Here is a 27346-nt window from a genome sequence, read left to right on the forward strand (position 1 = left end):
AGGCAGCCAAGCAGACCTGATGAGAGACAGACTCCGAGAAGCTAGGCTATAGGAGCAAGCCAGATTCTGTGAGAACTCACCCTGGGGACGCATATGCTAAGCACTGTTGCTGTTTTCCATAGTCCTGCCTCTAAGGCAGCCAACTGCTAACAGCTAGTTTCTAAGAAAACCTCCACTTATTCCAGGAATGAGATGCCAGTTCCCCCAGGGACAAGGAGCTGTGAGAATGGGATAGCTTGGTGCAGTTGGCAATACTTGACGGCCAATGGGGTTCAACCACTCCTGACTGGGTAGGCAACATGCAAACAGAGTGTGAACTTTTTTTGAGACAGGGTTTCTCTGTAGCTTTGGAACATGTCCTGAAACTTGTTCTGTAGACCAGGCTCACCTCAAACTCACAGAGATCCACTGGTCTCTGCCTCCCGAGTGCTGGGATTAAAGGCGTGCACCACCACTGCCTGGTGAGTGTGAACCTTTTGATGGCTGGACAATAATAGCACACATAGAATATGGTCTTATTTTATCTTTTGTTTTTTTGGGACAGGGTTTCTCTGTGTAGCCCTAGTTGTCCTGGAACTAGCTCTGTACACCAGGCTGGCCTTGGACTCACAGAGATTCACCTACCTCGGCCTCTAGGGTGGTCTTAATTTTTAAAATAGATTTATTTTCTTTTATGTGTATGAGTGCTTTGCGCGCATGTATGTATGTGTGTCCTGCGAGTGCCTGGTGGCTGAGGAGGTCAGAGGAGGGTATCAGATATCCTGGAACCGGAGTTTCAGATGGTTGTGAAGCACCCTGTGGTGCTGGGAACCACATCAAGATCCTTGGCGAGAAACAGTCCCAGTGCTCTTAGTCACTGAGCCACCACGGGCCCCAGAATATAGCATCTTCTAAGGAGCCAGCTGAGAACATCGCCCAGTCTTCAGCCAGAGCCTCACAAAAAGCTCCAGGACCAATTTGTGACCCCCAGGCTGAGCCTCACTTTCCTTCTATGCTCAATCTATACACCTCGGGAGTCTCCCTCACCCTTCCTTACTTTTTTGCTTTTCTTTATTTCTCTTTAATATAAAGATTACCTCCATCACACTCCTACAGTGTTTGTGTCTTTAATCTTTAGTAGTGTGAGACAGTCAATTTTGTAGTTGCTATCCCACATGGATCTTTGGTGATCACTGAGTCCTTGGGCCAAACACACTCCGGTCCTGAAAGGTCTTGTTGTTTTCATAAACTGCATCAAAATCTACATCCATTCTTTCCCCAAGGCTTCTCTGTTGCTAAACTGAATCTCGGCCCCATGCATTCATTCTTGCACCCCCTTTCATACTACAGCCAGAGCAATCCTGAAAGCTCCCCAAGTGTGATCAAAATGTCACCTGTTTAAAACTGGGGTTTTGCAACATTCTCTAGTTTCTTGAAGATCAAACATTTGAAAATACCTCTTTTTTTAAAAAAAAACTATTTTGTATATACCAATCCCAATTCCCCTTCCCTTCTTCCTCCCCCACTTCCCCATCTGCTCCTCAGAGAGGATTAGGCTCCCCCTGAGAAGTCAACCAAGTCTGTGCCATCACCTCCTGAAGCAGGACCAAGTCTCCTATCCCCGTGTCACAGCTGAGCAAGGTATCGCTCTATAGAGAATGGGCTCCACAAAGTTAGTTCATGCATTAGAGTTAGATTCTGGTCCCACTGTCAGTGACCCCTTATACTGCCCAAATAACACCATTGTCACCTGTATTCAGGGGTCCTAGTTCGGTTCTATGCAGGTTCCCCAGTTGTCAGTCCGGAGTCTGTGATCACTTGCTCAGGTCAGCTGATTCTGTGGGCCACCCTATCACGGTCTTGGCCACTTTGTTCACCTTATCGCTTCCCCCTTTCTTTGATTGTACTCTGGGTGCTCAGCCAGTGGTTAGCTGTGCATTTCTGCATGCACTTCCGTTTCTGGAAGAGGGTTCTAGCTTCTCTGGGGTGTGGACTTTAGCCTGGTTCTCCTTTGTTTTATGTCTGGTATCCATTTATGAGTGAGTACATACTGTATTTGTCTTTCTGGGTCTGAGTTACCTCACTCAGTATGGTTTTTTATTCTAGAGCGTCCATTTGCCTGCAAATTTCAAGGTATCATTGTTTTTTACTGCTGATTAGTACTCTTTTGTGTAAATGTACCACATTATTTGTTTGTTTGTTTATTTATTTATTACGCATAGAAGAGGGCACCAGACCTCATTACAGATGGTTGTGAGCCACCATGTGGTTGCCAGGAATTGAACTCAGGACCTTTGGAAGAGCAGGCAATTCTCTTAACCACTGAGCCATCTCTCCAGCCCCCACATTTTTTTTTATCCATTCTGTGGTTGAGGGGCATCTAGGTGTTTCCAGATTCTGGTTACCATGAATAATGCTACTATGAACATAGTTGAGCAAATGTTCTTGTGGTGTGAGTATGCTTCTTTTGGGTATATGCCCAAGAGTGGTCTTGAAGTAGATTGATTCCTAATATTCTGAGAAATCACCATACTGATGTCCAAAGGGGCTGTACCAGTTTGCAGTCCCACCAGCAACTGCAGGAGTGTTCCCCTTACTCCACATCCTCTCCTGCATAAGCTGTCCTCCGTGTTGTTGATCTTAGCCATTCTGACTGGTATAAAATGGAATCTCAGAGTTGTTTTGATTTGCATTTCTCTGATGGCTAAGGATGTTGAGCATTTCGTTAAGTGTCTTTTGGCCATTTGAAATTCTTCTGTTGAGAATTCTCTGTTTAGAAGTGTACCCCATTTTTAATTGGATTATTTAGTGGTTTGATGTCTAGCTTCTTGAGTTCTTTGTATATTTTGGAGATCAACCCTCTGTCGGATGTGGAGTTGGTGAACATCTTTTCCCATTTTGCAGGCAGTCGCTTTGTCTTGTTGATTGTGTCCTTTGCTTTACCAAAGGAGGTCCCATTTATTAATTGTTGCTCTCAGTGTCTGTGTTACTGATGTTATATTTAGGAAGTGGTCTCCTGTACAAATGTGTTCAAGTGTACTTCCCACTTTTTCTTCTATGAGGTTCAATGTGGATGGATTTATGTTGAGGTTTTTGATCCATTTGGACTTGAGTTTTGTGCATGGATCTCTTTGCATTCTTCTACATGTCGATATCTAGGTATGCCAGCACCATTTGTTGAAGATGTTTTCTATTTTCCATTTTATATTTTTAGCTTCTTTGTAAAAAATGAGGTGCTCAAAGTTGTATGGATTAATATCAGGGTCTTTGATTCGATTCCATTGGTCCACCTGTCTGTTTTTATACCAATGCCAAACTGGAAAACACTTCTTTCTTTTTTGAGACAGCATCTTACTATGTAGCTCTGGCTGGCCCTAAATTTGCTATGTAGACCAGGCTGAGCTCAAATTCATACAGATCTGCTTCTGTCTCCTGAGGGCTGGGATTAAAGGCATATGCCACCACTCCTGGCCTAAAACATTTGTTTATTAATCTCTCAGACCCTCTTTGCAAAGCCGGCGCAAGCTGAGCTACACCCGGGTCCTTCTTGCCTGTTCTTTTTGCTGTGTGTCGTCATATTGTGCTCCTTCAGGTGTTTTATTTGTTTTTGTTTTTTTTCTATTTAGCTTTGGAGCCTGTCCTGGAACTTGCTCTGTAGACCAGGCTGACCTTGAACTCACAGAGATCCTTCCTGTCTCTGCCTCCTGAGTGCTGGGATTAAAGGCTTAATGCCACCACCGCCTGGCAATTGTTTATTTTTATTTTATGTGCATTGGTGTTTTGCCTGCATGTATGTCTGTGTGAAGCTGTCAGAGTTACCAGTTGTTAGCTGCCATGTGGTTGCTGAGAACTGAGCCCGTGTCCTCTGGAATCTCAGTCGGTGCTCTTAACCACTGAGCCATTCCTGTTTGTTTTACAATCCCCCCCCCCCTTTTTTTTCTTCTTAGGATCTCAGCTTCTGGTCCTTCCCTGGGGCTAATTCCCTGATCACCCACTAGGTCAGGGTACTCCTTTCCTCTTCCACTTTCCCCTCCTACCATCTACACTACAACATCATCGCAAGGATTGGTGACACTAGTATTCTCTTGCCATCATTCGCGACTCAACTCCTGAGGGTGCTAGTACTATTCCCCTTCTGCACAGCCTGTCAGGTACTGGTGTCTAGCGACAGTGTTTCAGTCATCAATTTTCAATGATCAATCAAGCAACCGAGACCTCCTACAGAGTGCCGGCAGGGGCTGGAAACCCCGAGAGACTTTGAGCGGTACGGCTGCCCAGCTAGCACAGGGGGAGGGTGGGCTCTGGCCGGGAACCGCAGCGGCCGCCTGGGGCGGGGGCGGGGCCGACCGCGGACGTCACTTCCGGTGTACACAGCCGGTCCGGGCGGTGCGCTGGGAGTCGGGGCGCGTCGCAGGTGAGGTACGGGCGCCGGTGGGCGCGGGTCTGCGGGGGCTGAGTGTGGGCGGCAGGCGACGGGTCGCCATAGCGGCTGGCATCGAGGCGACCTCGAGGAGCTCCGCTTTCCTCGGCGCCGTCCCTCACTCGTCTGCTGTGGAGGACGCCGGGCTCGGCGGGCGCTGGCAGGGTGGACGGAAGCCCGGAGGGGCCTCTCCGCGCGCGCCCGGGACTGAGACCCTTGGGGGCGCGTCGGCTCTGAAGGACGCCTGACTCTGCTTTGGGCCGCCGCGGGGGATCTGCTCCCGGAAGCTCGCTGCGCGGTGCGCGAAGGGCTGGCGGCCTGTGGGCGACCTGGGTCCACGGGCACGGGCGGGCGCTGCTGCCCTCAGGCCGCCCCGCGGCTGCCCGGCCGTCCTCGCGCCCCTTCTTGGCTCCCCTCTGAGCCCGTGGGTGCGGCGGGGGTCGGGAGGGCCAAGGCTGGGCTAGGGCTAGGAAGGATCCACGCCCGCGGGGCGAGCGCAGGGGTCAGGGGTGTGTCTTCCTGCCCCGCGTGGAGCAAGGGAAAAAGAGCACGCCTGCTTGGCATGATAAGAATTTTGTTTATACTTTAACCAAATTTGCCTGGGAAATTTCTCAGCCTGGGGAGCCCCCAATTTGAAAATAGCTCGTCCGTGCCCTTCCTCACCCACTGCCATTATGAAAGCGATTCATTCTTCTGTCCTTGTAAAAACATTCTCGGCAGCACGCTAGTGTCAGGGGAGAAAATGACCACGGTCCCACAACCTAGGACAAGGTGACAACCACTGCTAAGATTTTGGTGACATCAGTCAATGCAGATATATATACACATACACACACGTATGTTTTTATGTGTGTGTGTGTCATTTTGTATGTTTGTTGTATGTAGACCATCGGGTACCATAATTTATCCAAGCCCTGATGACTACTTGTTTTCCTCTTTGTCACAAGATAAATACTTATGCCAAAAAAGATTTATCTGATTTTTTGTCTTCTTGGGATAAATTTACAAATGGGGGTCAAAGGTAACATTCCGTTTTTCGCCTTGTTGATATATTTGGAAATCTCGAACCCAGTATTGTAGAAAATTCCGTTTATGTTTGCTTCTCATAATTGCCTAAAAATTTTTTTAACCTTTTTGTTTGTTTTTATTTACTCATTTACTTATTTGAGACAGGGTCTCACTGTGTAGACCAGGCTGGTTCTAAACTCACAGAGATCTCTCTACTTCTGCTTCTCAAGTGCTGGAATTAGAACCATAGGCTAACAGGCCCTGCCTTTTTGTTTTTATTTTTATTTTAAGATCTATTTCCCAAGTGGCAGGGTAGTCATCCAGTAACCGTAATAAACTTTAACTTCCTCAACAAGTCTTATTTTAGGCTTAAAGTTCTAAGAATGTATTTGCAAAGGGCTACTTACAGATTTGATTTGGTATGTGTTTGAATGTTTTTATGTGCCTTGAAAATAATACATTTTTTTCTTTTTGCAATCTTAAAAAAATGTCTCCTTTACAAGTTCAGGGAATACTTTACATTTGGTGTAAATGTTATATATATACATAGGAAATATATTAAAAGGTTTCGTTGCTGTTCCATTTGCTCTCTGGCTGACATATGATAACGGACTCCATATGAAGAGTGCAGGTTTGTTGTGGCAACTTTTCAGTCTGGCATTTGAGATTCTAATCTTCCTCTATTTTTGCACACGAATACGTAGGTTAGCATTGGAGACCAAGATAGAAAAGTTCTCAGATTCCCTTGGCAAGCCTAGATTTTTTTCAATCTAAAATTATCTCTGGATTTTTTGGAAGACAGCATGCTTTAAGCATCCTTAAAAAAAACAAAAACAAAATCCTAAATACTTACTTTGTCGAGAACGTCAAGTCCCCTACACCAGGAGCTGTGTGTCTCCTTGATCTTCCACGTTCCAGGGACGTCACTATTGAGCTCGGAGGCTAGAACATCCCATGGGTTGTGTGTCCACTCTGTCCCTTCTCCTGTGAGACTTTGTCCTCAGTGGAAAATAATGGTTTTCCTAGATGGACAAAGAATGTTGGCTAGAACAAGGAATTGCTTTGTTTAGGGCGGGAAGAGCACATTACTGGGTCCTCTCAATCAGTATTAATTCAAAAAGAGCCTGAAGTGTTGAGTTGTGCTCTAAATGTTTTTCTGATACTGTCCATGTGAGGGTTTCTTAGTTGGTTGACCCTGCCAGTCACTGCTTGCTCTTCTTCCCGTTTCATTTTGTTTAGTTGTATTTCCTATCTGCTGTGCTTTAGGATCCAACTTAGGACTTTGAGATTTTACTTACTTTATTTTACATGTATGGGCGTTTTGCTTAAATGTGTGGCTGTACCATGGGTGTACAGTGCCCACTGAAGCCAGAAGAGGGCTTCCTGTCCTCTGGGTCTGAAATTACAGGTGGTTGTGAGCTGCCATGTGGGTGATGAGAATTAAACCCAGGTCTTTGCAAGAACAACCAGTGCCCTTAATTTCTGAGCCGTTTTTCATCCCCTGATCTCAGAAGTTTGAACATGGCTCTGTGTGCACTACACCACTGCTGCCTCCTCAGATCTTGTGACTGTCATTGTTTGGTGTGGGCAGTCATTCTTGTTGTTATGAATCAGCCTTGCTCTTGGCTGGCCACCTCAGAGCAGTGGTATCCATTTTCTTACCTTGTCTTTACTGCTCCACTTTGTCTTGCCTGTCTGGTGCCACTTTCTGAGGCCTAATCTCATACTTCTTCCCTCCCCTTAATACACACACAATAGTTAACCATAGAGGCCAGGCAGTGGTTGCACATACTTTTAATCTCAGCAGCTACCCTAGTTAACCATAGAGGCCGGGAGTTGGTGGTGCACTAGAGTAGACTATAAGGCGGAATGAAACAGGAATGTTTTCTCTTTTAGTCTGAAGATTTCAAAGAGTTCAGAGCTCTCTAGTGATTTGACTGTTCTTACTTTTCAGGTTGAACCTCAATATGTGTCTCTGGGTTTTTATTATTCGTGGTGTTTGGTGTCCAACGAGGGGCTCAAACCTACTACCCTGAGATTAAGAGTCTTATGCTCTATTGACTGAGCTAGCTGGCTTGGCCTGTGTGACTGACTAGTGTGGCTGCTTTGTACTGACCACAGGCAAGATTTATTTATTAAAATGCAAATGAAATATCATTACATCCATTCACATCCAGAATAGACTTGGAAGTAGATACCACTTTACTTCACTGTCCCTGGGTCCTTGGAATGACATCTCTACCCCTACTTGGGCTTGGCTTCTCTCTTTTTCTCTCTCCCTCCCTCTCTTTCTCTCTCTCTCTCTCTCTCGCTCTGTGTGTGTTCATGTGTTCTTCTGCTTTTGTTTTTTGGACATAGAGTCTTGTTGTGTACCCAAGCTACCCTCCAATTTGAGAGATCCTCCTGCTTCAGTCTCCCAAGTGCTGGGACTATAGGCATGTGACTTCATACCTGGCTTCAATTCTCGTTCTTCTGTTAATTCTTTATTTCCTTCTAAATGACCACTAGACATGGAGTCCTTCATCACTTCTAGGGTGAATCTAATGTTCTTACTAGTTGACATCCCACAGTCTCATCTTCCTTAGTGACTCAGGTCACTCTTGTGATTTGCATTCTTCCCTACACCTTTGTGGTTTTTATTTTGAGACAGGGTTTTTCTTATGTAGCGCTGGCTGTCCTGGAACTCACTGTGTAGACCAGGCTGGCCTCAAACTCACAGTGCTCTGTCTGCTTTGCCCTCCTAAGTACTGGGGTTAAAGGCATGTTCCACTACACGTTGCCTCCCCTGCACCTTAATTTGGACTTTGTTTCTTTTTTCTTAGGGACTGCTTTAGTTCTACTCTGGTTAGGAAGAATGTAACCTTAGTTAGTTCACAGTCCCCTACAGTATGGGCTATTGTTTTATTGGGAAATCAGAATATAGAGCTAAGAGACAGCCTGGAGAAGACAGAACAGCCATTGCTCTGAAGTGTCTAAAGTACCTAGAAGGGAAACACCAAAAACTGCCAAATTTCTGGAATATTGCCTGGTTTGTTTTTATTTTTTTTCTGTTAATTTATTTTTATGTTTATTGGTGTTTTACCTGCATTGGTGTTTTAGTCTGTGTGAGGGTGTCAGAAACCCTGGAACTGGAGTTACAGACAGGTATGAGCTGCCATTTGGGTGCTGGGAGTTGAACCTAGGTCCTTTGGCAGACCACTGATGATTGAGCTATCTCTCCAGCCCCAAGAATCTTGCCTATTTTGTTCACTGCATTTATCTCCAGGGTCTAGAACACATGGTTCTGGAAACAATTAAGAATTTGTTGAATTCTTAATTCAACATCAGAGATTAAATTAAAAATACACATTTGATATCTATAGAAAAGATACACGCTTAAGCCAAGAGACGTTTTGTAAATAGAGTTAGACAAATTTCAGGGAAAACTTTAAATTCAACCCAAACTGACCCAGCTATAACCCCAAGGAAGGCATGTTTGGAATGTGTTTGTGGCCAGAAAGCTTAAATTTAAATTGTATCCCCCAAGAAAGACTGAGTTTCTGGCAGAGGTTTGGGATGGTGTCTGTGGAAGTTTGGTACTAGCTTAAGTGGTGTGAGGGTTCTCTGTCTGGACTCCTGACCAAGAGTGTTACATAACCCCTGCAGTATCAAAGAGAGGGGCCACCTTGCTTATACCCTGCATAGTTTCATCTGGAAATTTCTTGCCAAAGAGAGGTGTTCAGAGCTCTATCTAAAGTGCCGTAGTAGATTCTGGTCTTGGGACACTGTATGCTGTATCTGTAGAATGGGGAGAGTATGGCTCATTTCTTTCAGTATTGCCGTGAGGACTTCAAGTCTGATAAAATTCCAGCGAGGGCTAGCTCTTTTGGTGTGTGCACACTCAGTAACCGGCCTCCAAGTCAATGCATCAGTTCTCTTTGAGCCCAGCTAGTGCCTCTGAAACTATTCCTTGGCCTCACTGAGACTGTGGGAAGTGATGACAGACAGGCTCTTCCCAAACTGCTCAGGCAGGAAAGCCAACCTTGAAGGTGTCAGAGGGAAACTTTCTGAAGAAGGTTGAGCTTAGCTGAATAGCGTGGGGGAGAGGAGAGTTTGACTCCAGTTCCATTGTAAGAGCAGAGGATGCTTAGGCGGGTGATGGCAGGAATGAAGGTGTGGAGGTAAGGCAGCCTGCTGTGTGTAATTAATAGTGCTCTCTGTGCCACTGTGGGCTCACTGCTAGTCGGGTCTGACACTAGGTATTTGGTGTCTATTCCTTTGTGTAGTCTTCACAGCCCTGTGATACATAGAGAACTGACATGTTCAGTGTCTGTCACCTCCAGTTAGCCTACACACTGCTTCAAGGGTACTTCTAAATGTCTTTGTACATTGAAGAGCTCTTTGTGAATGCCGTTCCCAGTGGAGTCTACACCCTCCCCAAATCTTCTATTTCATGAGACCTCTTAGGTTAAGATGGAAAATAGGCACAACTTAGAGTGAGGGTTAGCCGCGGGTGTGTAGAGCATCACAGTGAGGGCCCTGACTGTGATTCTCAGTATCCTCAAACCAAAAATTAAATCACTCCATAAGAGCAAATTGCAGGGCAGTGTACTTATGTGTCTGTCTGTTTGAGTTAGAGAGAGAAATAGATCCTGGGGGCAGGTAATAGAAAAAGAATTGGTTGCCTTTGGGATGAGGCTGCAGAAAAAAACTCAGGTTGTTAAGTAATCCAGTCTGCCTCAGCCTCCTGAGTGCTTGCATTACAAGTATGTGTCCACACTGGGTCAAAAACTGTCTCAAATGTGAAATGTATCCTCATCTCGTTTTCAGGAAGAACTAAGTTCGACTTACCCACTTCAATATAATTCTTAGCTAGATGCCTTTCCCCCCATTTCTCTGAGGTTAATTTTGAATAGGTTCTGTAGTATAACCACCCCTCTTCCTTTCCTTCTGTCTCTTTCTTTGGTTTTTGAGACAGGGTTTCACTGTGTAGTCGTTGCTATCCTGAAACTCACTCTGTAGACCAGGCTAACTTCAGACTCATAGTGATCCACCTGCAACCTGAATGCTAGGATTAAAGGCGTGCACCACTACTGCCCAGCTCCGACAGTACTTTTAATTTTCTAATGCAAACAGTAAATGTTTAACTACCCTAACATTAAAATAATAATGATTTTGAGACAGGGTTTTGCTGACTAGCCCAAGCTAGCCTCGAACTCAAGATCCTCTTGCCTTAGTCTCCCAAGTCCTGAGATTTCTGGTGTATGCCCCATGCCTTACCTGATTTTACACTGTCTTGGGTATCATTTTATATGCCATGCTTTTTTTCTGTCTATTATTTTCAATTTAAGATGAATACATTTTAAAATAGATGTCTGTGCATACCCAGTCGTGTCCAGAGGGAGCAAAGAGCAAGTGCTAGCCAGTCTGCAGTCTCCACACCACCCACTACTCATTAGCCTCTCCGTCGCTCAGCTCTCTTCTCTTTTGAAGAGATCAGTTTGAAAATAGGAGCGGTAATGATGTCTAGGGTTACAGTGTGGTTTTTCTTCTTCTCTTTGAGACGTGGTCCAAACCGGCTGTTGGCCTCACACCACAGCAGTTCTCATGCCCCAGCTTCTAGGTGCGAGCCGCCACACTAAGCTTACAGCGAGGCTCTACTGTGTTACTATAAAGCCCTTAGAGCAGATCCTGGCAGGAATGTGTGTTTGTTATTGTGCACTACAGTAAAGTGAACGTGTGGCTTACATCCATCATGGTGGTGGCAGTTCAGTTCCTAGCACCCACATGGTAGCTCACAGCTGTCTGTAACTCCAGTTCCAGGGGACCTAACACCCGTGACAAAACATCAGTGCACATTAAAAAAATACATTTGGTGACAGTATCTGGCTGTGTAGCCAGACTAGCCTGGAGCTATTTATTTTCCCCTTTGCCTCTGCAGTGCTGGGATTATGAGTATATGCCATCCCCACCCCCCGACTTACTGCAGGTCTTGTTCCAAGGGTGATGTGTGTCCCAGACAACCTGACACAAAGGATTGAGAAACAGGAAATAGATTAGAGGGGTCTGTAATTGGGTTATTCTGGTGTTTGTATGCCATTGGTATAAAATGATAGAATGTTACTCTGCCTTTGAACTCATGTCTGGTTTAGGTAATAAATCTCTTAATGCAATACATGTGGACCCCTTCCAAGTTGGTTCTTGTAGTTCATGCTGCCATTGTTTGCTTTTCTTTTGGGGACAGGGTCTCACTATGTATTCCTGGCTAGTGCCATTTGTTTTCTTGACAAAAGCGTGTGCACTTACTGTCAGTTTTAAGATTCATCCCTTGAGCCAGGCAGTGGTGGTGCACACATTTAACGCCAGCATTCAGGAGGCAGAGACAGGCGGATCTTTGAGTTTGAGGCCAGATTAGTCTACAGAGTGAGGTCCAGGAAGGCCAAGGCTATACTAAAAAACCCTGTCTCAAAAAAAAAAAAATTCATCCCTTGATGTGGCATTCCTTTTTAAATTCTTTATTACATTTGAAAGTTTGTTAGTGTATATGTGTGGGCATGAGTACCATGGCATACATGTGGATATCAGAGGATAATAATCAGAGAAATTGGATTTTGGCTTCTACGTTGTGGGTCCTGGGATGGAAATCGGATCATCAGGCTTGGTAGCAAGTAGCTTTACCCACTGACCCATTGAACCATATTACTGACCCTACTTTTAAACCTTTCTCTTTCTTTTTCTTGGGGGGGGATACTGGGTCAGGGTCTCACTATTTGTATCTCTGGCATTTCTGGACCTCACTGTTTAGACCAAGCTGCCTTGGAACTCACAGAGCTCTGGTAAGCAGTAGGAAGCTTTGAATATAGAATTAGAGCTAGATACTACCACAAAAGCAATCACATTTTCTTACTAAAAATGACTTGGGAATTAGATACTAAAGAGATTCAGTTATGGTTAAGGAACCTGGGAAGAGCTCAGTCTTCTCTACCCTGTCACCCTTGTCCCAGAGGCTGAGGAACACTGGCCTGGCTCCCAGACTCACATGTCCTGGGCTTCAGTGATCTAGGCAAGGAGAGGGGAAAGTGGGCCCTCTCAGCAGCTCCCGAGGACTTGAGCTGCCCCTGAGTCTCAAGGGCGGGGAGAATGGTATGCGTAAGTAACTTTGTCCTGTGCTTTGTAATTTGAGGTGATAGTGCCCCTTCCTCTGCTGTGTCCACCACTTCCTATAGCGCGGGGCTGAAGTGGCAGGGGTGATGAGCAGAGAAGCGGGAAGAGCCATGACCTTCTTTTCTTTATCTTGAGCGTACCAGGTGACACTTTTAGTTTGTTGCCTGAGCTCTGAGAGTTGGGGGCCACAGCTGCAGGAAAGTGGGCACTATTTCGTATGCTTTTAACTTCAGTGGTGATTGGGGTCAATTTGACCAGAATGAGGAATCTCTGTGCTAGCTCAAGGCCTCTTGAAGAGTGGCTGTTTCTATTTCCTGAGGCTGGAGATGTGCTAAGTCCTGTGCTCCATGGAGTTTAGCTGTGCCATTTTACTAAGGAAACAGCCGCACGAGATTTCAGCTGGCTTGCTTAAGGTCATAGTCGCTAAGTGCCTTTCCTTTGGCACATGTTTGCTGAGCAGAAGTTCACATCTAGGTGAATCAGGAGGCCCAGGCCATAGCAATAGCCACTGCATTTTGACAGCACGTGGCTTTCCTGAAGTTTGTTTGTATTGGAACATCTTTCACCTAGCAGCAGTAAGGGCCTTACTAGCCTATTGAACTAGGCAGCACTTCCGTATCCCTGATGTCTGGAGCAGAGCTATGTATATCTTAAGACCTCAGTAGTTGAAAATGTAAAGGCTTATGGCCTGGGAAAGTAGCAGAGTAGGAAGCCAGCATGAGCCTTCCCTGGGTAGGGAGCCCATGGTGAGGAGATTATCATAGAATTTCTACATTTCTGGCCTTTGGATATAACTCAGTGCAAGAATGTTTGCTTAACATGGGCAGAACACTGAGTTTGATACCCATCATACACAGACACACAGATACACACAGTGTTCCACATCTCTGATGGTGTGATCTGCTGAATTTTGTCTCTCACTTGCTGGTCTTCTTGACAGATGGTAGGACTTGCAGGGTGTATAAAACTAGAGTCAGTGTTCCCAGCTTGGAGGAGAGACACCGTAGTTATCAATTAGCAAAAATCATTCATGGATACCTTGCATTTTTGTTTGTTTGATTTTTTTTGTTTTGTTTTTGTTTTTGAGACAAGAGCCTTACTGTATATAGCCTAAGTTACTCTTAAATTCTCTATCTCTCTTTTGAGTTTTTTTTTTATTTTTTTTGAGACAGGATATCTCTTTGTAGTCCTGGAACTCACTCTGTAGATCAGGCTGGCCTGGAACTCACAGAGAGTGCTGAGATTACGGGTATGTATTACTGTCTGTGCCCATCCTAAACTAACTCATTCTGTCTCTCTCTCTCTCTCTTTCTCAAGACAGGGTTTCTCTTTGTAGCAGGCTGTCCTGGAACTCACTCTGTAGACTAGGCTGGCCTCAAACTCAGAGATCTACCTGTCTCTGCCTCCTGAGTGTTGGGATTAAACCAATCCAATTTAAACTCTTGATCTTCCTCACCAGTTAGAGATGTGTGATACCAGGTCTGGCCAGAAATTACCTTAAATTTGAAATGACTCTAAATTCACATAATACTCCTTCATAGTAAGAAAGGTAATTTCTAATTTTTATTTTGACATATACTACTGAGTAGCAGTGTAGAAGTTTAAGTTTTTAAAAATAATGTTCTATTTTTAAAGATTTATTTTAGGTATATAAATGTCTTATATGCATGCATGTATGTACAGCATGTGCATGCATGTGGAGATCAGAAGAGGATGTTAGATCCTTTGGAACTAGAGTTATAGAGAGTTGTTAGCTGCCATGTGGATGCTGGGAATGGAACCCAAGTCCTCTGGAAGAACAGCCAGTGCTCTTAACTGCTGAGCCATCTCTCCAGCCTCTTAAATAGTTTTCTAAAGGACACAATAATAAGTTTGTACTAGTTCAACTTGTTTTGCAAATTTTCAAGCTATTTTTTCTTTTTTTCAGACAGTGTCTTCCTGTGCTCAGCTTGGCCTAGAACTGCCTGTGCTCTGGCCTCAGTTTTCAGAGCGCTGGGTTACACATGCATGCCATCTTACCTGACTTGAAAATTGTTTTGATGTGATAGTTGAGAAATACCTATTTGATTTTTTTTTCCATCATGACAGGAACCCCTGAAATTTGTGGAGCCTCTGAACGAGTAAATACGTTTTTGTATACTAATGAGGTCACTGATGGCTGGCAGCCCTTGAAGAGCTTCAGGCTAGGTGCTAGTTACCTGAACAAACTTAGGTGACATCTGAGGATTGGGACAGGAGGAGGATTTAGTGAATGATCATCAGCGGCTGGGGTTTCATGTCCTGCCTGAGTCATGAGGCCTCCACATATGCCAAGGCTCAGAGCTTCTGGAGGTTTTCTAGAGGGTGGCAGGCCTGGAGAGAGTATCGCATCTCTTCATTCAGTCCTTTGTGAGAATCTTTACAATAAACTGGTCAGTGTGAGTAAATTGTTTCTGTAAGTCCTGTGAGGTGCGCTAGAATGTTAGCTAAACTCAAGGAAAGGGTTAGAGGAATCTCAAACCCCGGGTGTGATGGCACAAGCCTGTAATGTCAACACTTAGGAGATGAAGGAGGAGTATCGTGAGTTTAAGACCAGCTATGTAAAGAACCTGGAGTTTTGATAGAAGCAGACAGTCACTTGGGACAGAGATGTCAGAAAGATAATGATCCATAGGATGGATATCCAGATAGATCATTATCTATCTATTTATCTAGATAATTAGAGCCACCTCTTCAGCCCCAGTCTTATAAATGAAAACTTGATCTTATCCTAGCAAACATTTCAGAATTGTAAGAGCCAGCTTTCCCAGATGTGGTAGTACACTGCTGTTATCCTGCAATCAGGAGGCTAAGGCAGGACTGTCATGAGTTTAAGGTCAGCCTAGGCCACAAGTGAGACTTCCCCCCTGCCCAGCATTGTCAATCTTTGTTGATGTTATAGTTCAGTGTTTGTAGACAGACTCTCCCCAAGAGTTTGCTCTTGATTCTGAGGTTGGTCTTGAACTCATGATCCTAGAGCCTGTGCTTCCCAAGTGGTGAGATGTCAGGCTTGTGCTGTCATGCCCAGTTCTCCTTTTCAGGGTCTGTGTTGTGTTTGGTTTGCAGTGTCTCTGTGGTAAAGTTACTTTGTTAGTTTTAGCACTTTGCTCAATGGTACCAAGTTCTGAGAGGTTATAGCTTTGTAAAAAGAGTAAACGTTTTAAATACAGAGTAAAGTAAGTCCTTCAGTCACTAGGAAATCAGAGTAATGACTAATGCAGCAGGTCAAGGAATAATTGTATCTTTTTTTGTTACCGCTACTAAATAGACATTAATTGTGTTAAGGTGAATATGTGCTGATTATCGTCTATCTCATTTACTTTTTCACTATTGGTGTAGTAGCTGCTTAAAAAAAAATCCAGAACAGCTGGGTGGTGGTAGTGGTGCACACCTTTAATCCCAGCGCTGGGGAAGCAGAGGTAGGAGCATCTCCATGAGTTCGAGGCCAACCTGGTCTACAGAGAGAGTTCTAGGACAGTCTCCAAAGCTACACAGAGAAACCCTGTCTCCAAAAACCAAAACCAAACCAGAACAAAACAAAGAACTATCACCACCACCACCAACAACAACTAAAAGACTGATTTTTTTCTCCCATGTTAAAAAAAAAACACAAACAAGACTAAGACAGTGATTTTTTTTTAAAGATTTTTTTATTCATATGTAAGTATGGTTGTACATATATGTGCCTGTGTTTGTTTACATGCGCCATGTGCATGCAGGTGCCCTTTGGGAGCCAGAGGGTATCGGATTCTTTCAAACTGGAGTTAGTTGGGAGCGGCCTCATTTGGGTGCTTGGGACCAAACTGAGTCCTCTTTGACCATTCACTCCCATCCATTTCTCTAGCCCCACTAACCCTCAATTTAAACAAAATTAAGCCTATCCCTCAAAGTGACCGTTTAACACATTTGGCTTATCTTTTTGTTGTTTTAAACCTCTGTTATTTTAGAGTAAATCTCAACTATGTTGACTTGGTGGTTGGAGCAGTTTTTCTTCTTAAATGAAATGATCCACTGTTTGTAGATCACAGATATAAAATGCTGTAGAACCACTACTTTGCTTTGGTTTTGTGGAAAAATGCCTTGTTTTGTGGTAAAGTTGATAGAGCAACTGTCAGCTCAGAGGCAATCCCCATCCTGTGTTGATAGATGCTTGAGAGCAGGACCTGCGTGTCTCTTTTGTTCATGTCTGTGTGACTGGGCAGATTCTGTAGGTCGGTCTTCTAGAAGAGCATCAAGCACTTTTAACTACTGAGCCATCTCTCCAGCCCTTCTGTCATTTCTATCTAGAAGAAGAACTTAATCATGACCACCCAGGACTTTTCCATAGACTGAATGTGTGCTGATAGGATTCACATTTCAGCAGTCCGTGTGAGTCTTTGAATTACATGCTTTACATTGATTTCCATGTAATAGCTGGCGTCCGGCTTTGTCCAGTTTTTTGGTTAAGAGGCTGCCTCTCTTGCACTGAAAATGGTATGGGCTTGCCGGACACAGAAGAGTCATTTCCTTTCCTCTGGCCTTGGCTCGCCTTGCCTGCCTTTCAGTGATTTGTGTTCAGGAAACTGGGCCATGATTACTTTTGTTTCTACTTTGTGAACTTCCTCCCCCACTTCCTATTTTTACTGGCCTTGCACAGGAAATGAGGCCACTCCTCGCTGGCTGATGCTGAGCACTGATTTGAGGTGGCAGAGGATGAAGCCTTAGAGTCTGAGGCATGCAGTACTTTCCACCTTTGGGCCTCCTTCCTCTGGGAGTCACGGGGACATTGTGATAGGGTTGAGGTGATGTCATGTCCTCCTTAGGCCTGGGGGTTGGGGAAGATTGCTGTTCGGTCTTCTGATGCCTTTATTCAGCCTGAACAGCATAAGTAGGTGTTCTGGCTTGGAGCACCAGGGTCAGTTGAAGGGATGGGTCTGCTGCAGGTAAGAATGGGACTGGGGCTAGGGGAGGTAGCACAGTGGGGAAAAGACATGCATGAAATCCTCAGTTAGGATCCCTGCACTTGCGTGGAAAAGCATTTGGGGCCAGGGAGTATATGGACAGACTCCTGGTGCTCACAAACCAGTCCGTGTGGCGGAGTTAGTGAGTACATGGGCTTTGAGAGACTGTCAGAAGACGCCCAGTGTTGACCTCTGGCCCCTACAAGCATGTGTACACACAAGAATAGATCTGGAAGTGTGGATTCTGAGTTCTTGAAGTGGCCTTGCTGGCAGGTAGGAAGTAGACTGAGAAACCCTGGCCAGTATTAGGATCTATAGCCAGAGTCTTGATCTCTGAGGCTCCCCTTCTTGGAACTCACAAAATAGTTTTTTAAACCACTAAATTAGCATTTACCCATCATCTCTTTCCCAGTGATACCTCTTGGTGTCTTAGGAGCTTGTGGCTTATTCAAGTTTGTAGCATTTGTGCAGAAATAGTAACTTTATTGGTCTTGTTTTGAGACAGTATGTAGCTCAGACTATCCATGAACTGTCATGATCCTCCTGCCTCAGCCCTCTGAATGTAGAGATTGCAGATGTTGTATACTACCACATGGAGCCAAGAAATAATTCCATAATACATTAGGTAGCTTGAAAGTGCTTGAAGCATTTGTTGATCAGGTTTCTCAGTAGTAGTGGTGCTGTTGGCATGTTGGAGTGGATGCAGAGAGGGCTGCTCTGTATCTTAGAGGATGTTTAGCAGGATCTCTGGATTGCTCACAGGAGGCTTTCCATCAGTGCATGTGCCTTGGACTGGGACACAGCTCAGAGATAGCAAGCAGGAGGCTAGCCCTCCCTCCTTTTCTCTGACTTTCCTCTTCTTTTCTCCCTCCGTTCCAGTCTCCTTGGTCTTGCCATATAGCCTAGGATTCCCTCAAACTTACCATCCTTCTGCTGCTACCTCCCAAGTGATTTTTGGATATCTTCTGTATTTGTGTGTGCATATGAAGATTGTGTAGGAGTGTGTATTGGCCATGGGTGTGTGCAGGTGCCCATGAACATTTTGTGTATGTATGTAGGGACCAAAAGTCAACCTTAGGTATTGCTTTTCAAGAGTCCTTTACCCCGGGCCTATTTTAGTTTTTGAGACAGTCTCTGTCTGGGACCTGGTATTTGATGATTAGCCTAGTCTGGCTGACTGGTGAACTCCAGGAACTCTCCTGTCTCTGCCTCCCCAGCATTGGGATTGTAACCATGCATTCCATCCACTTTTCATGTGGGCATTGGAAAATCAAACTCCAGTCTTTGCTTTCATGGCAAGTACTTTACTTACTAAACTAGTGGCTCAGCCCTTGATTCTTGAATGTCTTGAGTGAACCCTGCCTTTGAGATAGCAGGCACATACTGGGGAGATGGCTAGTTCTGATAAACTGTGTTTTGGGGCAGTGATGCTAATGTAGAGACAGGATCAGGCAGAACACAACATGGCCTTTAACTCAGTCTTTATTCAAACTGCTTCCAAGACTTCCCAAGAAATGTGAGCATAAGCCCAGAGAGCCTTCCAGATGCTGGGAGGGAACATGTAGACTGGTTGTTTTAGGAGATCGTGGTCCCGATGAAAAACTCAGCCAACTGTTGTGACAAGGAAGATGGGTCATAAAAGAAGTAGATGGTTTTAGGTGAGGGAGGAGGTGGGGTGCTTGGGAAGGGCAGAGGAACACAGTCTTCCCAGGGAGGATATGATGGTGTTTGAGCACTTGAGGATGACTACAGAGGCAACAGAGAACAGTCAGGGTGTAGGAGGATAGCTAAGAGGACATGTCAGAGAGTTTTACCTAAGATGTGGTCTTAGGAGCCAAGAGAGCTGGGATCTAAGAAGGGACAGATTAAGGACTGAATCTTCTATGACATTTTTTTTTGTCTGGTTGGATATTTTAAATTTATGACTATTGAGAGGAAAATTTTTCAAAGTATTTTTTCTGGAGCTCATTTCTAAATATGGTTTGTGTCAGTCAGAATTAAAAACATGGAAACTGCTGGGCTTTGAATTTCATCGACAATGACTTAACTACTCTGCCTGAAGAATTTCCTGCAGTGTCTCCATATTATCCAGGGGAGATGTTTGGGTTTTGCTCTTGGGAGTTGGACATTTTTTTTTTAAGATTTTATTTATTTATTATGCGTACAACATTCTGTCTTCATGTATGCCCGCAAGCCAGAGGAGGGTTCCAGATCTTATTACAGATGGTTGTGAGCCACCATGTGGGTGCTGGGAATTGAACTCAGGACCTTTGGAAGAACAGCCAGTGCTCTTAACCACTGAGCCATCTCTCCAGCCCGGGAGTTGGACATTTTGGTGTACTTAACAAGTTATTTTCTCTCTCTCAGAAGGAACTGTCTGTGGTAGTGGTTCTCAACCTGTGGGTTGTGACTCCTTTGGGGGTCTTATATCAGATATCCTGCATACCAAATACTTATATTACTATTCATTACAATAGCAAAGTTACAGTTATGAAGTAGCAGCAAAATAATTTTATGGTTGGAGTCACCACAACATGAGAGTCACAGCATTAGGAAGGTTGAGACCACTGGTCTGTGGCCTCATTATCTTAGTAGTTATAACAAGTTTATTGAAGGTCAATTTGCGTCTACGGCCATACCACTCAACACACCTTGATCTCGTTTGAAGTTCAATTTGCATACCATATAATTCATTCATCATTTATAATTAAATTTTAGAATATTTTTGAAGCCAGGCATTGGTAGAACAAACCTGTATTTCTAGCACCAGGGAGGCTGAGAGAGGAGGATCAATTTTTCATCATTCCACAGAAAGTTACTTCTCTTCTACCTGATCTGATCCTCTCCTTTTCCCCCTATCGTTACATCTATTATTTCGGTGAATTACCTAAGATGGATATCGCGTACTATGTGTACGTGCATTCAGGTGTACGAAATGGCATCCAGAATTCAATGTTGGGTGCATCTTTCTCAACTACTCAATTGTATTTTTTTTTTCTGGAGAGGGTTTTTCTGTGTAACCCTGTCTGTCCTAGAACTCAACTCTGTAGATCAGGCTGACCTTGAACTTAGGTCCACCTGCCTCTGCCTCCCAAGTGAGTGCTGGGGTTAAAGTTGTGTGCGACCATTGCCTGGATATCTATTTATCTCTTTTAAAAGATTAAAATAATATTTTATGTGTATGGGTGTTTTGCCTGCATGTATTGTATGTACAGCACATGCATCCCTGGTCTGGAGTTGTGGACGGTTGTGAGGTGCTGGGAATCAAGCCTGGGTCCCTTGCAAGTGCAGTGAGTGCTCTTAATTATAATTAGTGAGCCTCTTTTCAGCTCCCTTTCAATATTTTATTTTTTTTTTTAAGGCTGAGTAACTTTCTACTGTTTGGTGTGCCACATTTGCTTATGTGTTTGTCAGTTGATAAGATGGTTGACTACAATTTTTGGTTGTTAGAAATACTTTGAATATTTATGTGCTGTTTTTGCTGTAAACGTGCTTTTCATTTCTCTTGGTATGTACACAGGAGTAGAGTGCCATGTGACAGCTCCATGTTTAACTAAGGAAGTGTCGATGGTTTTCCAGAGTCTGCATTATTTTCCTTTCCTGCAAGCAGTGTATGAAGATTATGGTCTCTCTACGTCCTTTCCAGCATTTGCTACTCTCTGTCATTTTCCTTATTGCCGGGCTACTGGTTATGAAGTGGTATTTTGTGGGTTTGATTTGTGTTTTCCTCACAGTGAGTGATTCTAAGCATCCTTTCATATGCTTTATGCATGACACTGGAGAGTTCATCTATATGTGAGCGTCACTTTGGGAACTGTAAAGAAACGAGTGTGTATTTGACTTCAGAAACAATGGGCATAGTTTAAGTGTACATACATGTGTGTGTAAACAGAAAGAGACCATAAGCAGATTTGTGAATGGTAGATCACGGGCCTTCCAGAGAAACAGCTGGCATTCTCTAGCCATATTAAACCTGGGCTTGGGTGTGGGGCTTCTCTAATGGTCCTGAAGTCTGGCTATGCCTTTGGAAATGGAAACCTTCGTATCTGCCTGCCTTCTCCACAGAACTGGAGTGATGGTGATGATAGACCTCAGGGCCTCGCATAAACCAGGCCAATGTTCCCACTGAGTTGCATTTCCAGACTGCATCACGCATTTTTTTCCTTAATGCATTTATTTATTTATCTGTTTGTTTATTTTTGGATTTTTGAGGCAGGGCTTCTCTGCCTCCCAAGTGCTAGGATTAAAGGCATGTGTCATCATTGCCCACTTGGCTGCGCCCCCATCTTAAAGTTACAGATATGCATCTGGTGCCAGGTTTCCTTCAGGTAGAGAGAGGTAACTTGACATAGGAGCCAGTTTCTTGGATTTACAAAACTGTAACACTGGGAAACAATCAGGGACTCACGGATGTCAGGTTTCCAGATAGTCTGCCAGCTAACTTGTTGACTGTGGGGACCTGGCAGGCACAAAGCAGTGCTGTCCTTTGGTGCCAGCTTCTGAAGTATGTGAAAGCAAATGAAATGGCATGATAATTGCAAGGTGTAAGTCAGAAAAACCCTCGTTGTGGGTGAGGTGACCCTGTTTCTACAGGTGACCAGTGAAGGAGTAGCAATGTCCCCGAGGAGTCATTAACTGTGCAAAGCACTTGGTGCTCTGAAAGAACTGGGCACATGGCTAGAGAGTATTTGGTTGGCAGAAACAGGTAGATCTTTGTGAGTTCAAGGCCAGGCTGGTCTACAGAGTGAGTTCTAGAACAGCTAGGGCTACACAGAGAAACCTTGCCTAGAAACACAAACAAAAGTTGGTAGAAAAGAATAAAGATGAAACTGAGGACCAAGCTGGTGAAAATTGTTGGGAGACAGCTGTTAGAATAGCTCCCACAGGCTGTAAGGTCAGTCAGTGGTTGCTAGTGAGCAGTAAGACTGAAAAGACCACAGGAAAGGCTACTTCACAGTTTATCTCATGCTCTCTCACTAGACAGATAGGCTTCCTTAGATTTTGATTGACTATTTCAGACAGAAACACTTCATGGGAGATACTATGTATTTTGTTTAATGACGAGCATTTCCCACTTAAAATTTTTTTAGATTTGTCTCATTTTATGTATATGAAGGTTTTGCCTGCATGTATATGTCTTAGTACCACAAGCATGCCTGGTACCTGCTGAGGCTAGAAGAGGGTCTTCAATCCCCTAAAACTGGAGTTACAGATGGTTGTGAGCTGGGAACCAAACCCAGGTCCTCTGTAAGAACAGCCAGTGCTCTTAATAGCTGAGCTATCTCTCCAATTCCTTCTGCTTTTTATGAGGCTAGAATTAATCAGTGGATTTGGGTATATTCAGGTTTGAGTCCTTCATAAATTTCCTCCTCAAATTATCATCTTGTCATTTAGACAGTGACTGATGAGCATTGGCTAGATCCACTGCTTCATCACAGTTACAAAAGGTTGGTTTTCTTAGTATTTTATACATACTGGCTAGATTTGTTATTTTCTTAAGAGATTTATTCTATTTATTATGTAAACAGTGTTCTGTCTACATGTTTGCCTGCACAACAAAAGAGGGTACCAGATCTCATTATGGATGGTTGTGAACCACCATGTGGTTGCTGGAAGAGTAATCAGTGCTTTTAACCTCTGAGCCATCTCTCTAGTCCCTAGATTTGTTATTTATTTATTTGGTTTTTTGAGCAGGGTTTCTCTGTAGCTATGGTGCCTGTCCTGGAACTAGCCCTTGTGGAACAGGCTGCCCTCGAATGCACAGAGATCTGCCTGCCTCTGCCTCCCAAGTACTGGGATTAAAGGCGTGCGCCACCACCGCCTGGCTTGTTATTTTTAAACTTTGAACATTTTATTATTGTGTGTTTATGTGGTGAATGTGTACATACAAATGCCACAGCACATGTGGGAGTTAGTTCTCTTTTTCTACTGTAGGACCCAGGGGTCAAACTCAGGTTATCAGATCTGCACAGCAATGCCTTTGCTCACCGAGTCATCTCATTTTTCTTGTTTATGTATGTCTCAAGGCAAAAATGTTTGGAGAATTGGAGAAAGGATTGGATTTAATTAATACATATTGTATACATGCATTGAAATGTTATACTGAGTGGGATTAATATATATAATTGCTGTATGATAATAAGAATATGTGAATGCTTTTTTCATTGAAATACTAAATTTTTGTTGTTGTTATAGGAATCTTTTTATTTAAATATAAAATTTAAAGTGTGTGTGTGCACGCATGTAGGTAGATATATGTATGGAGAGGTCAGAGATATATGTATGGATAGGTCAGAGAACAACTTTTGGGAGTAGGTTTTCTCCTTGTATCTTTTCTGTTTGTTTGAGACAGGGTCTCTCTGTATAGCCCTGGCTGTTCTGTAGCTCACTGAGTAGACCAGGCTGGTCTTGAACTCAAAGTGATCACTTCTCCTCCTTCTTTTTCTTCCTCCTCCTCCTTCTTCTTTCCCCTTCTTCTTCCTCCTTGTTCTTCTTCCTCCTTTTTTAAATTTTTTTATTTTTAAAATATTTATTTATTTATTATGTATACAATATTCTGTCTGTATGTATGCCTGCAGGCCAGAAAAGGGCACCAGACCCCATTACAGATGGCTGTGAGCCATCATGTGGTTGCTGGGAATTGAAATCAGGACCTCTAGAAGAGCAGCCAGTGCTCTTAACCGCTGAGCCATCTCTCCAGCCCCCTCCTCCTCCTTCTTCCTCCTCCTCTTTATTCTTCCTTCTTCTTCCTCCTTTTTCTTCCTCCTCCTCCTCTTCCTTCTTCTTCTTCTTCTTCAAATGTATATATGTGTGCCTATGTGGCTGTGCATGCCTATGGAGTGGAGCACACCAGTTAATCTAGAATAGTTGGGATCCTCTGAGGAGCCTTCTGTTATAAGCTTGAACTGCTGTGCATGGGACTTTGACACAGGCTCTGAGGAATGAACTCAGGTCCTCATACTTGCAAGACAAGCACTGTAACACTGAGCCACCCTCGCCCTAGAATTAGCCATTCTTTTTGTTTTGTTTTGTTTTGCACAGAGTTTTCCTGTGTAGTCTTGGCTGTCCTGGAACTCACACTGTAGACCAGGCTGGCCTTGAACTCACAGAGAACCACTTGCTTCTGCCTCCTGAGTGCTGGGATTAAAGGTTTGCCTACAACCGCCAGGCAAGACTGATATTTTCAATTAAAATGAATGAAAGGATTTTTATTTAATTTTATATTTGCCAACAGTAAAACTAGAAAGGTACAGTCAAATTGTCAGGAGCATAATCCTCCCCTGTTCTTCCTCCTGGAGGGCAGATAGAAAATGATGATTGGAACTTGCATCATTTGCTGATTAGCATTTCCGTGTAACCAGGACCTGACATCTGGTTGCTCCTGTCTGATTCTCTGAAAGGAAAAAGAAGAAGAAAAAGAGAAAAAGAAAGAGGTACAGTCAAACACGAGATAACAAAAGCTGGCTGTGATAGTTTACATATCTAATTCTAGCACTTGGGAGGATGAGGACCATGAGTTTGAGACCAGCCTGGCTACATAGTGAGTTCTAGGCCAGTCTTATAGAGTAAGAACCTGTCTCAAACCACCACTACCACCACCACCACCACCACCACCACTAGCAACGACAAAAAACAGCTGAACATGGTGCTTCTCACTTATAATATCAGCATTTAGGAGGACAAGACAGGAGGATCACTGTAAATTTGAAGTCAGCCAGGGCTACATAGTAAGACCCTATCTCAAGGGGGAAAAGGAAAACATAAAACAAAGAAAACATGGTGTAATTAATTCTATACCATTAAATATTTTTGAATTATGGAGCTGGGGAGATGGCTTAGTGATAAAGTACTTGCTGTGTAAGTGTGAGAACTTGGGTTTGGATTTCCAGCACCCACACAGAAGACAGGTAAGATGGTATGTACCTGCAGTCTAATGGCTGGGGGCAGAGACAGGTATTTTTGTAGGGTCTAAAATACATATTTCTTGGCAAGAGAGTATAGTTTTGTTGGAGGAATGCTTGCCTAGCATGCTCGAAGCTCTGGGTTCAAGTCTCAAGACCATATAAATCTAGGCATGGTGAGTGTCACATGGTTACAATGCAGCCTCTGATCCCAGCACTTAAGAGGTGGCTATAGGAGGATCAGAAGGAAAAATACCCTCAGCTATAGAGTGAGGTGTTTTGGGGATTATGTGTTTTTGTTTTTTCAAGACAGGGTTTCTCTGTATAGCCCTAGCTGTCCTGGAACTTGATCTGTAGACTAGGCTGGCCTTGAACTCACAGTTATCCACCTGCCTCTGAATGCTGGGAGTAAAGGCGCTTGCCAACATTGCTGGCATTATATACTGAGTTGGAAGCCAGCCCTGGGCTGCATAAGACCCTGTGCACAGAATAAAATAAGGTTTATTTTTTTTATTTTTATTTTTTAAAATATTTATTATGTATACAATATTCTGTCTGTGTGTATGCCTACAGTCCAGAAGAGGGCACCAGACCTCATTACAGATGGTTGTGAGCCACCATGTGGTTGCTGGGAATTGAACTCAGGACCTTTGGAAGAGTAGGCAATGTTCTTAACCTCTGAGCCATCTCTCCAGCCCCCGGGTTTTTTTTTCTATTTATTTATTTATTTATTTTGATTTTCGAGACAGGATTTCTCCGTAGCTTTTGGTTCCTGTCCTGGAACTAGCTCTTGTAGACCAGGCTGGCCTCGAACTCACAGAGATCCGCCTGCCTCTGCCTCCCGAGTGCTGGGATTAAAGGCGTGCGCCACCACCGCCCGGCTAAAATAAGGTTTATTTTTAAAGAACTGATCTTTTCATCTTAGTTTGTTTTTTGTTTTTTTTAAAGCTCTCACTATGAAGCCCAGTCTGGTTTCAAATTCACCGAGATCATCTTACTTCTGCCCTCCTGAGTTCTGGGATTAGTAGCATGTGCTACCACACCTGGTTTAGTGTCCTTTGATGTCATTTTGGTTTGTCTTCATTATCGGGTGGTTATTAATAAAGAACTCTGGGCAGGCAAGATTACTTAGCAAGCAACCATGTAGTAGAAAAAGAGGAACAACTCCTCCAAGTTGCCCTTTGACCTCCATACACTCACTGTGGCATGTCTCTTTATCTCTCTTACACACACACACACACACACACACACACACACACACACACACAAGAAATGTAATATGATTTTTAAAAAATGAACTGATTTGTTCGGCTGAGGTGTAGCTTGGTGATAGAGCATTTGTCTAGCCCTAGCATAAGCTTAGCCCTTGGTGCCATCCCTAAACCAACCAACCAAACAACCAAACAAACCTGCATGTATGAAGGTAATTAGCAGAAGGTTCCTCTTTCTGGCCGTCCTATCCTTTGTGGGAACTGGCTGACTCGGTGGTCAAGTGGGAAGTATAGAGGCAATGAAGCTGATTACATTGTTTCCCACCCCTAATCTCTGTAGCTGCCCACTCTGAGCTGGGCACTTACCCAGCTCCTCCAGGAAGCATTGCTCACCTCATTGTACCTCCTTGGCTCTGTGGAATCTAGGAAGTGGCCAGCTCTGCTGTGCTGTATCTTAGAATACAATGCATTTCCTGAGCTCTCTTTCCTCTCAGCAGTGGCTTACATTTAAACAGACCTTCCTGTTAGGCTGATTCTCTTGTGAAGAGCTTTATTTACTACTGTGCTCCAGAGATTGGGGAGAATGCTGAAGGGAGTTGATGTGCTTCTTAACCTGCGGTCCTCCGTGAGTCTCCTCTGTGTTCTTCTATTGCCTACAACAGAGCTGCCTACAACTCTGCTTTCTCTGTTGCCTGAATGACTGAAATGGGCTGAAAATTATTCTCT

At 43.9% G+C, this 27346-nt stretch overlaps 1 protein-coding gene and 1 non-coding gene across 8 annotated transcripts in view; both read left to right on the forward strand.

Moving 5' to 3' along the window:
* The first annotated feature begins 4306 nt into the window (after nucleotides 1-4306).
* Garre1 (granule associated Rac and RHOG effector 1) overlaps nucleotides 4307-27346 on the forward strand; it is an 89010-nt gene continuing 65970 nt past the window's right edge. For 2 of the 7 annotated variants that reach the window (XM_075984612.1, XM_075984644.1), the window contains exon 1: nucleotides 4307-4393. The gene's annotated coding sequence lies outside the window, so the exon portion shown is untranslated. Of the gene's footprint in view, nucleotides 4399-4675; nucleotides 4698-13722; nucleotides 13800-17417; nucleotides 17491-27186; nucleotides 27246-27346 lie in introns of those variants that run through there. The other 5 variants (XM_075984618.1, XM_075984629.1, XM_075984636.1 and 2 more) reach the window with 5 other exon arrangements.
* Nucleotides 24767-24898, forward strand: LOC142842812 (U8 small nucleolar RNA). The gene has a single exon (XR_012909475.1). It is a non-coding gene; the product is annotated as a U8 small nucleolar RNA (small nucleolar RNA).

Source organism: Microtus pennsylvanicus, chromosome 1 (genome assembly GCF_037038515.1).
Source record: "Microtus pennsylvanicus isolate mMicPen1 chromosome 1, mMicPen1.hap1, whole genome shotgun sequence".
NCBI lineage: Eukaryota > Metazoa > Chordata > Mammalia > Rodentia > Cricetidae > Microtus > Microtus pennsylvanicus.